This window comes from Neofelis nebulosa, chromosome 4 (genome assembly GCF_028018385.1).
Source record: "Neofelis nebulosa isolate mNeoNeb1 chromosome 4, mNeoNeb1.pri, whole genome shotgun sequence".
Taxonomy (NCBI): Eukaryota; Metazoa; Chordata; class Mammalia; order Carnivora; family Felidae; genus Neofelis; species Neofelis nebulosa.
Genome location: NC_080785.1, coordinates 6,039,907 through 6,050,561, shown reverse-complemented (window position 1 = coordinate 6,050,561; position 10,655 = coordinate 6,039,907). Strand labels below are relative to the sequence as shown.

General features: G+C 54.1%; 1 long non-coding RNA gene across 3 annotated transcripts; it reads right to left on the bottom strand.

Annotated features, from left to right (window-relative positions):
* Positions 1–1,375: 1,375 nt before the first annotated feature.
* Positions 1,376–6,366, bottom strand: LOC131508717 (uncharacterized). Of its 3 annotated transcripts, XR_009260121.1 has the most exons (4): positions 6,133–6,366; positions 5,903–6,015; positions 2,292–3,686; positions 1,376–2,134 (listed from the first exon to the last, which is right to left on the bottom strand). It is a non-coding gene; the product is annotated as an uncharacterized LOC131508717 (long non-coding RNA). The 3 variants fall into 3 exon arrangements; XR_009260122.1 differs by lacking the exon at positions 2,292–3,686 and having other exon boundaries at positions 1,376–2,291; positions 6,133–6,356; XR_009260120.1 differs by lacking the exon at positions 1,376–2,134 and having other exon boundaries at positions 2,783–3,681; positions 6,133–6,352.
* Positions 6,367–10,655: the final 4,289 nt, after the last annotated feature.

Below are 10,655 nucleotides of genomic sequence, written 5' to 3'. Positions count from 1 at the left end.
CTTTTTAAGTAAACTTGACACCCTACCTGGGCTCAAACTTACTAGCCAAGATCAAGAGTCGCATGCTTCACCGGCTGAGCCAGCCAGGAGCCCCTCCTTATATTTTCTTAAAGAAAATCCTTGACTTCATATTATTTCATCTGTAAATGTTTCAGTGTGTAGCTCTAAAAAGTAAAGGTTTGCCTTTTAATTTAATATGTAATTTAAAAATAATTTTAAAAAAAGGGGCGCCTGGGTGGCTCAGTCGGTTGAGCGTCCGACTTCGGCTCAGGTCACGATCTCGCCGTTCGTGAGTTCGAGCCCCGCATCAGGCTCTGGGCTGATGGCTCAGAGCCTGGAGCCTGCTTCGGATTCTGTGTCTCCCTCTCTCTTTGCCCCTCCCCCGTTCATGCTCTGTCTCTCTCTGTCCCAAAAATAAATAAACGTTAAAAAAAAATTAAAAAAAAATAATTTAAAAAATGTTTTTAACTTAATATATAAAGTTTTTTTTTAAAATTTTAATTTTATTTTTGAGAGAGAGAAAGAAAGAGAGAGACAGTGCAAGCAGGGGAGGTGAAGAGAGAAAAGGAGACACAGGATCTGAAGCAGGCTCCGGACTCTGAGCTGTCAGCATAGAGCCTGACCTAGGGCCTGAACTCATGAGCTGCGAGATCATGACCTGAGCTGAAGTTGGACGCTCAACCGACTGAGCCACCCAGGTGCCCCAGTATATAAAGATTTTATGAAAAACCTTAAACATCTATTTTATAAAACATTAAAAGTTTTAAAAACTAAAATTATAAAAATACAAAATATTTTAAATATTTGAAAATAATATAAAAATATAAAACATGAAGATATAGACACATATAAAATATTTAATAAAAATTAAAATATTTTATATAAATGTATTTAAGTGCACCTAGTACATAAAATTATAAAATCTATAAATATTTATTACACAAATAGAATATATAAATATAAAATAAAAGTTTTTAAAATATAAAACCTTAATACCATCATCACACGTAAAAAATTAACACTTTCTTAATTTCAGCAAATACTCAGTATTTAAATATCTAATTGACAAATGTCATTTTAAAAATATCTTGTTTGTTTGGATCAGGAATCAAAGTATTTTTTTTTTTAATTTTTTTAATTTATTTATTTTTGGGACAGAGAGAGACAGAGCATGAACGGGGGAGGGGCAGAGAGAGAGGGAGACACAGAATCGGAAACAGGCTCCAGGCTCCGAGCCATCAGCCCAGAGCCTGACGCGGGGCTCGAACTCACGGACCGCGAGATCGTGACCTGGCCGAAGTCGGACGCTTAACCGACTGCGCCACCCAGGCGCCCCTCTAAGTATTTTTTTTTTTAAGTTTATCCATTTTTGAGAGAGAGAGAGAGAGAGAGAGAGCCAGCAGGGGAGGGGCAGAGAGGGGGACAGAGGATATGGAGCAGGTTCTGGGCTGAGAGCAGAGAGCCTGAGACACGGGGCTCGAACCCATGAAGCGTGAGATCATGAGCTGAGCCAAAGCTGGACGCTTCATCGACCGAGCCACCCAGATGCCCCGGAATCAGGATTCAAATAAGTTCACGTGCTGAAATCGCTGGGTACGTCTGTCAGGCTTCTTTTACCCCGTAGGTTTCTTGACTCTGGGTATGTGTGTTTGTGTGTGTGCATGCACGAGCACATGCACCTGCGAAGGAACTGGGTCATTTGCCCTGTAGGGTGTCTCCCAGCCTGGGTCTTTCTCTCTCTCTCTCTCTCTCTCTTTTTTTTTTTTTTTTTCAGTTTTTTCATGTTTATTTTTGAGAGAGAAAAGAGGCAGAGCATGAGTGGGGGAGGGGCAGAGAGCGAGGGAGACACGGAATCCGAAGCAGGCTCCGGGCTCCGAGCTGTCGGCACAGAGCCCGGCGCGGGGCTCATGAGATCCTGACCTGAGCCCGAGGTTCGATGCTTACCCGACTGGGCCCCCCAGGCGCCCCTCCCAGCCCGGATCTTGCTGGTTGCACCACGGGGAGGCCCTGCTGTGTTCTTCCATCAGGAGATAACACACCGGTTATCTCTTTTGCTAACAGTAACAGCAGCTGACGATCAACGTGAGTTTCATTAATTCAGCGCTTGATTTTACGTGGCTCCCCCTTTCTGGTTCTGGTTTTGGAGATACAAGAGAAGGATGAGACGCGGTCCTCAGCGTCCTCAGGCTCCGCTCTCCCCAAACTCCACTGTGGTTTCCCCGGCCCTGCCCACCGTGGGTCAGCCAGGATGTTTCCTGATCCCGGCACTCCTGACAGGTGATGCCAAATACCTGTGGCGCGAAGGAATGAGTGAATGAACGGGATGACGGCCTCCACTGCTCCACAGGTTGTCCCTGCGAGTACCCTGAGCTCTCAGCAGGGTTACGGACTTGGGCTGGGAAAGGCCAGGAGAGGAAATGCCTTATGGCAGGCAAGCTTTGACGGTATCCCTCAACCCACGTGACCGGTCGGCGACCAGGGCTGAGGAGGGAACACATTGTTCTGAAGGTGGCCTCTGAATAGAAACTTCTGGAGCACGGGGCGCCTGGGTGGCTCAGTCGGTTGAGCATCCAACTTCGGCTCAGGTCACGATCTCACGGCTCCTGAGGTCATGAGTTCGAGCCCCCCCTCCCCCCACTGCCGTGGGGCTAGCTGCTGTCAGCAAAGGAGCCCGCTTCAGATCCTCTGTCCCCTCACTCTCTGCCCTGCCCCCACTAGCATGCACGCATACTCTCTCTCTCTCAAAAACAAATAAACATTGAAAAAGAAGAAACCAAAGAAGTTTCCGGAGCACAAGGGAATAAGAATGTATTAAGAGCAGGGGGTTTTCAGTCTGGCTGGCAGACTGGGGTTTAGCTATCAGCTTCACCACTTAATCCGCTGTGTGACATTGAGCAAGTTACGGACTCCCCATCGGGGACTGACAGAGGCTCCCAAAGACACCAGGTCCTAACGAGTGCGAACTGTAAATGTTACCTTATTTGGAAAAGGGCCTTTGCTGTTGGGACTAAATTAAGGATGCTGACAATGGAGAGCCTGTTCCGGGTTATATCTGGTGGCCCCAAATGTAATCACAAATGTCCTCAGAAGAGAGAGGCGGGGGGGGGGGGGGGGGGGGGACCTGACGCACACCCAGGGCAGAAGGCGCCACGACGGTGGAGCTGAGAGGGACGTGTAGATGCCGGCCTTGCAGACTGGAGTGACCGTGACCACGAGCCAAGGAGAGCCGGCAGCCGCCAGAAGCTACAAGAGGCACGGAGGAGCCTCGCCCCTGGAGCCTCCGGCGGGAGCACGGCCCTGCCATGTCAGCCTCGGAGAGAGAACACGTCTCTGTGCTTCTAAACTGCTAAGTGTGTGGTGACATGTGACGGCAGCCGCAGGAAACGAACCCACCTCCCCGTGCCTCGGTTTTCCTTATCTACGAAAAGCGCAGTGGGCCCCCTTGGGTGGGGGAAGAGAAAGTCCTGCTGGTGGGCTCGGAGGAGCACCGGGGGAGCCAGGCCCTCCGCACTCGCCCACCTCTCCCTGCGTCCTTACGGTTGCAGGGGGGCCCCGTGGCCCAACGGGCCACCGATGACCAGTCGAGGGTGGCAGAGGGGAATTCTGATGGACTCAGTGTCTCCCCGGGGGGCTGGGCTGCAACGAGCTTCCTCAAGCTTCCGGGGCCCCGTTTTCCACCACCTGAGCTGGGAGAAGAGAGCGGCATCACACCAAGGAGAGAGAGGGGTCCATGCTGGGCACGGTGTCAGGGAACCAGCAGGGCCACCCTTTCCCCTGGGGGGGGGGGCGGGGCCTGGGGGGGGGCGGTCAGGAGAGAGCCCGGGCCTTCCCCAGGTTAGCCTGAACAGGTCAGGTGAGCCCACCTCGGGGCCACCCGCCAGCACATCTCACCTGGGAAAGCCCTGCTCCTCCAGAAGGCCGTACCCCCCCCCCAACCCACACTGCCCGCTCGCGACCTGCATGGCCCCTGCTGGACTGTGTCTTCTCAAACCCAGCACTGGACGGGGGCAGGCATCAGCTCCGTTTTGCTCATCGCAGCATCCCTAGCGCTTAGCACACAGTAGGTGCTCAACACACGCTTGTCGAGAGGGAGGAATGAATGAGCAGAAAGATCCTGGAACGAGCGGCCAGTCGGAGAAGGGGCTCTGGGAGCGGCCGATTTAATGAGAACGTCGCCGAGGGCCGTGCACTGAGTTCAGCACTGAAGATTGTCCCTCGGAGCTTCAGAACTACTATTGGTACCCCTGTCTCCGCCATGCACCCGGGCAAGGTGAAGGAGCCTGTTCAAGGTCAGCCAGCTTGTCGGGCAGAGCTAGGCCTCAGCCTGGGTCCGTGACCCCGAGACCCGCCTTAGAGCTCCGTGCAGCCTTCTGCTGGAGATCAGGGGAAATTCAAGTCTTGACAACGGGCCTCATGTGCTTGCTGTCACCCCCACACACACACCTCCTACCCCCCCCCCCCCCCGCCCCCTGCTCCTGGAAGTGGCTGGCCATAAAATGCAGAGATGTAAAAAGACACAAGGGAGGAGCAGAGGGGCCCAGGTCCTCGGCTTCAGTCACCCAGGGGAGGATCAGCTCCAGGAGGGAGTCAGGAGGGGTAGGAGAGATGGGCTGGGCGGTCCTTCAGGCACATTGGACCAGCTGAGTAGAGAGAGGCGCCCAGGATTTAAGCCTTAAGAATAGCACTGAATTGGGGCACCTGGGTGGCTCGGTTGGCTAAGCGTCCGACTCGATTTCGGCTCAGGTCATGACAATCTCAGGATTCGTGGGTTCAAGCAAGCCCCACGTCGGGCTCTGGGCTGGCAGCCAGCGTGAGCCTGCTTGGGGTTCTCTTTCTCCCTCTCTGCCCCTCCCCCGCTGGTGGGCTCTCTGTCTCAACATAAAGGTAAAAAAAAAGAAAGAAAGAAAGAAAAGAAAAGCATAGAATTTATGGGACGAGACAGAAAAGCCCCGGAAGGGACTGGCGATCCGCATTCCTAGTTCTCCTTCGCATTCCCCTCACTGTCCAGCTGAACTGAAAATGTTTGGTGGCAGAAGAGAGTGTCCAGGGGTGGGGAGGGGTGGGCAGGACCAGGGCCCCTCAACCTGCTCCTCACATCGTCCATCTGACCCAGCGCTGCAGGAGTCCACGGAGAGCACCGGGGAGGGGGGCTTCCTCTCCCGCAAACAAGCCACCCCGTGTCATGTCTGGAGCTCCTGGCTCCCTACCTGATCCTGAAGATGCCTGCCCCCTTCCCCATTCCCCGCATTCCTGACCCAGGCCTTCCGTTTGTTCAACGTTGGTGGCAATGATGCGACTATGATCTGTTTTGCGTCCTTTTTGCTAGAGTTGCCAGCTGAGATATTTACAGATGAAATCATGGGATGTCTGAGATTCGCTTTTAGAAACAAACAGGGTGGTGGGGACACGGGCGGAGGAGTAAGAGAAACGGAATCAGCTTTTCGTAATACCGTTCGGTCTATTTTTGCAGGTATTTGAAATTTTCGGGTGGGGAAAAAATCTCCCCCGGAGATGCCGAGGTGGGGGTGGGGGTGGGGGCGAGGGAGACGCTCACCGGGAGACCCGGCCCCCCCCGCTCCACCCGCCGGCTTTGGCCTGGGCGCCCGGGAGGCCGGGCTCGGAGGCTGCGAGCTGGCGCGGGCTCTGGCGCCACCTGGCGGCCGTCGCGGGACCGACAGCCTCTGAGGTTCCCTGGGCCCCGGGGGGGCCCCGGGCGCTGGGGCTCTCCAAACCCGAGCCGGACCCCACAGCGCGGAACGCGCGGGCCCACCCGGTGCTGCCCTGACCCCCGGAAGGCCCCTCGGCACCCCAGCCCAACCTTGGCCTCCCAGGGCCCACCTCTGCCCCTCACTCCCCACTCCCCGAGCCACAGCAGTCATGGGGCGTGAATGACGAGACTGACCGGTGATTGCGGGGGTTCCGTCCTCCACGCTCGCTGGGGGCCCTCCCGAGGGTGGCGAGTAGGCCCGGCCGCCGCACACGGCACATCCAGTCGACTCCTCGGGGTCTCCCTTTCTGTGGTTTGTACCGAAACGTCACAGTTTAAAGGCAAATACTTACAAGAGCATTTCCCCCCTCCCTACTTCCTGCTCTCCACAGTGGGAGCGCTCAACTCTTCTAGCTGATTCTTACCTCCCTATCACCAAAGAACAGGCTTATATTTCTAGCTTTTTCCACTCTGGGTGTTTGCAACTGAGGATAACCCGTGACAGTTTGGCTCTTCTACATTTTTCACTCTTCACCCCCTGACACTTCCTGTCTTCGTACACCTTTCACCCCCTTTACTTCCGGTCTCCTTCACCTCTCACCTTCCACCCCCTTACCTTTCCGGTCTCCTTCACTCTTCACCCTTCACCCTTCCACTTCTGGTCTCCTACACACACACACACACGCACGCACGCACGCACGCACCCATCATCTCATCACTTTCCACCCCCTTAGACTTCCTGTCTCCTTCACCCTTCACCCCTCCACTTCTGGTCTCTTCACCCTTGGCACCCTAGACTTTCTGGCCCTTCATCCTCCCAGTTGTGACTTCTTCTGGGTTAGAGTAATTTTCGGAGTTTCGGGTAACAGTTAACTACTATTCACGGATGAGCCATGATTAATTTTTCCTTCTGCTGTAACTTTTCGTTTTCTCTGGATTTCGTCATTGCCTTGCATTTGCTTTTGCCGAGCTCTCTATGTACTCGTTACTGTTTTATCCCCCAATTCTTCCCGGTTTACAAGTTGTGTAGATTCAGATATGTTAGATATCCTATTAATTTCGGCGTCTGGGAAAAACTCTTCCCCAGGGCCTTCTGGCCCCTCCCATGTAAGGGGACTGATATCTGCTGCCCAACCCCCCCCCCCCCCCCCAGCAGGGCAGGGGCATCCCGGAGGTGCCCTCCACAGACTCTGTCTTGGATGGAAGCCCATTTCTTGGGCCCCTTTCCTTCTCATTTCTTGCTTCGTTCTCCTGTTTTGATCGAGTCTCCCTTCCAGCAGCTTCCTGAGAAAGGATGCTTAAGGGGTGAACGCTTGAGACTGTGCGTATCTAAACACGCCTATTTTGCCCTAATGTCTTAGCGGTTTCACTGGGTATAGAACTGTTGCTTGGGAACCGCTGTCCCTCAGAGTTTTGAAGGCACTGCTACCATCTAGTGTTATTAATGAGAAGTCTGAGGCCATTCTGATCCGTGATCCGTCTTATTAAATGTTGCCCCCTTTCTGAAAGTTTTTAGAGTCTTCTCTTTATCGTCAGTATCCTGAAAATTCATGATGATGTGCTTTGGAGTGGATCTACTTTGACAATGTACAGGGATTTGAAGTATCCTTTCAATATGTATTTCATGACCTCCAGTTCTGGGAATTTCGGAGAGAAAAAAAAAAAAGAGAGAGAGAGAGAGAGAAAACAAATCCAGGATGTTCAAATTGAAGTTTTGGAAGTAAGGAACAAAGAACGTAATAGGAAGGTTAACTTCCTTCCTAATTCGTAAAAATACACAAAATTTTTCCAGAACTGAGTATCGTAAGTCTACAGATTGAAAAGTCCTAGGGACCACTCAGTGTGACGCATGACAAGAGACTCAATGCAAGGCAATGCGCTGGTGACATCTCTTGGTTTGCATATTTGAAGCTGCATTTAAATGTGACATAGAAGTTATTTGGACCTCAATATACGATCCAGGCGACGTGTTCTATGACTGAAATGAAGAACTGATACTGATTTGCCACATAGAGTTGTATCCGGGAAGGCTTCATGGAAGAGGTGGAACTTGAATTGGTTTGTAAGGGATGGGTGGGCAGAGAGGAGGGCTAGATGTTCCACGGGAGGGAAATATTGAGCTTGTAATGAACCCCTGGGCGGGGGGTGGGGGGGTGGGGGGGTGGAGACCGGGCTGGCTGGAGCCTCAAGATAAGGTGAGGTGGGACCCGAGTCCTGATCTGGCTTAGTGGAGCCCCGCTCCTTATCTGAAACTTCCCACAGAGAAAACAATGCCCTCGCTGTGTTCAACCTGAGCCCAATCACGCCCAGAGGCCCTGGGCAGCTGAGGCCCGATAAGCAGGTAAAATTTCCCCTTGGGAACTGAAGGCAAGTGGGTCCTGCGTCTTGTAAGTCTCCTTGGGAGGATTCTCCACGACCCTCCTGCCCTCTCCCTGGAGTTGGAATCTTGGCACTGGGAGGGATCTTAGAGCCTCCTAGCCACTGAGCAGAGGCCACACAGGGTTCAGGATTTGCCCAAGGTCATGCTGCTTGTTGGTGACAGAACTGGGTTTAGAACCCAGATCTCTGCCCCCCCCCCACCCACCCCCCCATCCAGGGCACCTTCCCACCCCCGCCTGTGCTCACATCAGGAGAGGCAGCTTTTCATCTGAAGGCTACACTCAGCTATTCAGCCCTGGGGGAATCACAGGGTGTCCAGCGGGGGGTGGGGGGGGGGTGGAGGAGGGGCCAGAGCGGAGTTTGCTGTTGGATTTAGGATCTGCATTTAAGTTCACATAAGCGCCAAGGACGATGATGTCCGTTCTGCATGTGTTTCAATATCCTTACTGCTCTGCACATTCACTATCGTATTCCCCGGGTCAAGGTCCTCGGGGTGCCTCCCTGCCCGAGAGCCCCAGAGCAGCATTGGCAGGCAGCCGGACCCCAGAGGGAACTGGAGCCAAATAAAATATGAATTGAGTTGAGAAATGACTCAGGCACTCGGTTTTGCATCGAGGTTGCTGGTAAGCGAGATGTGGCGGTGCTTACCCTCCGGGCAGGGGGGTGGGCAGCTCCTTAAGGGCTGGGGCCATGTCTCTTCAGTGGCCGGCACGGTGCCTTTTACAGGGAACTTGCCCAATACACTTGTGAGTTGACGTCTGTCATAGGTTGAATTGTGTTCCCCAAAGACCGCGAAGTCCTCACCCCCAGTACTTGTGTGACCTTATTTGGAAAAAGGTTTCTGCAGATGATTAAGTTGGGATGAGGTCATTAGGGTGAGCTCCAATCCAATGGCGGGTGCCGTAATAAAAAGGAGGAAAGACAGACGCACAGGGAGAACACCACATTGAAGACATGAATTTGAGGCCCCGAGCCCAGGGACGACTAGATGCCGGGACACAGCCCTGGAACACATCCTCCCCTAGCAGCTTTCGAGGGAGCATGGCTGTGCTGATGCCTGGAGCTCAGACTTCTGGCCTCCAGAAGCAGGGGACAATAGATCTCTGCTGTTTAGGCCACCTAGGTTCGTGGTCCACGTTTAGGTGGGGCGCCTGGGTGGCTCAGTTGGTTAAGCATCCAACTTCAGCTCAGGTCGTGAGCTCACAGTCCGTGGGTTCGAGCCCCGTGTCGGGCTCTGTGCTGACGGCTCGGAGCCTGGAGCCTGCTTTGGATTCTGTGTCTCCCTCTCTCTCTGCCCCTCCCGCACTCATGCTCTGTCTCTGTCTCAAAAATGAATGAGCATTTAAAAAAAAAAAAAAAAAAAAAAAAGGTGGCCCCAGGAAACTAATGCGTTGCCCAAAGCATCCGCTGGTTTCTGCCTCCTGCCTGCCAGGCCAGTCTGTCTGTCTGTCTGCCGCCTGCCATGGCTGTTTCCCAGCCTGGCCATCAGAGGCTGGTGGTGACGTCAGCAAGGCCGGGGTCTCAGACCCCTTGCTCGTGGGATTGAAGCCCTCGGCCGGCCTCCGGACACCATTGGGCCCTCCCGCACGAGGGCATCAGGAGAGGTACCGAGGGACCAGCTCGGCTGAGGCCCCGACACAAACCGCTGGCCCGTGGAGCTGCAGCTAGCCGAAGAGGGCGTCTGGCCCAGGGCCTGGGAAGCTCGCGGGTCCATCCAGTTGTGTCACGTAGCCGCGGCGAGAGCTGCCACCACTCAGGCTCCCACCTGCGAAACGGGTTCTTCATGCTTCCCAATCGCAGGTCCCAGGGGCACGCTCACGCGCACAGGATATTTTTGGGCGCCACGAGAACCGGGGAGCTTCTGGCGTTTGGGGCGCCGGGTGCGAAGCACCCTGTAGCGCGCGGACGCCGCCTGGGGAACGATGGCCTCAGTCCCCGTCCTTCCCGGTTTGTGATGTGCTCTCTGACCACTTTCCTTTTGAGAAAGGATGAGTCATTCTCGTGCCCCCCAAGTTCTTGCTAATTTAGCGTCATTTGCATGTGCAGCCTTTTAGGTGATTTAACTTGTAAATTTCCCTCAATAATTCCAGCTCCGTTACTTTAGGCCCTGATTGCAGCACTTAAATTTTTTAGTATTCCGTGCACCTCCTTCCAAGATGTGTGGGCTCAGCCGCCATCAGAGCAGCCAGAAAGCCCTCCAGCCTCCTGTCTGGAGGCTGCGGCTTGACAGGTCCCCCAGCGAGCGCTGTGCCCAGGCTCTAAGAGCAAAGAGGGGCACAAAGGGGTTGTCGCTGAGCTCTGTGCCCCACGGGTCTTTTCCACGGAGTGTCCATAAATGCAGGTCCTCATGCACTGGTACAGCCCTGCTGGGGGGGCACCTGCCGTCCGGCATCTCAGTCCTCCGTGGGGTATTTCACATGGGTCACACTTCTCAACTCCACACACACCCGGCAGGTGTCCCCCCCCGGGTCCCCACCCCACCCCCAGATTCATCCCCCATCCTTTCTGGTCCTGCTCTGTGTCTCAGGGGCTGGCCCCGAAGGCTGTACCCCCAGCAGGAGCTCAGAGG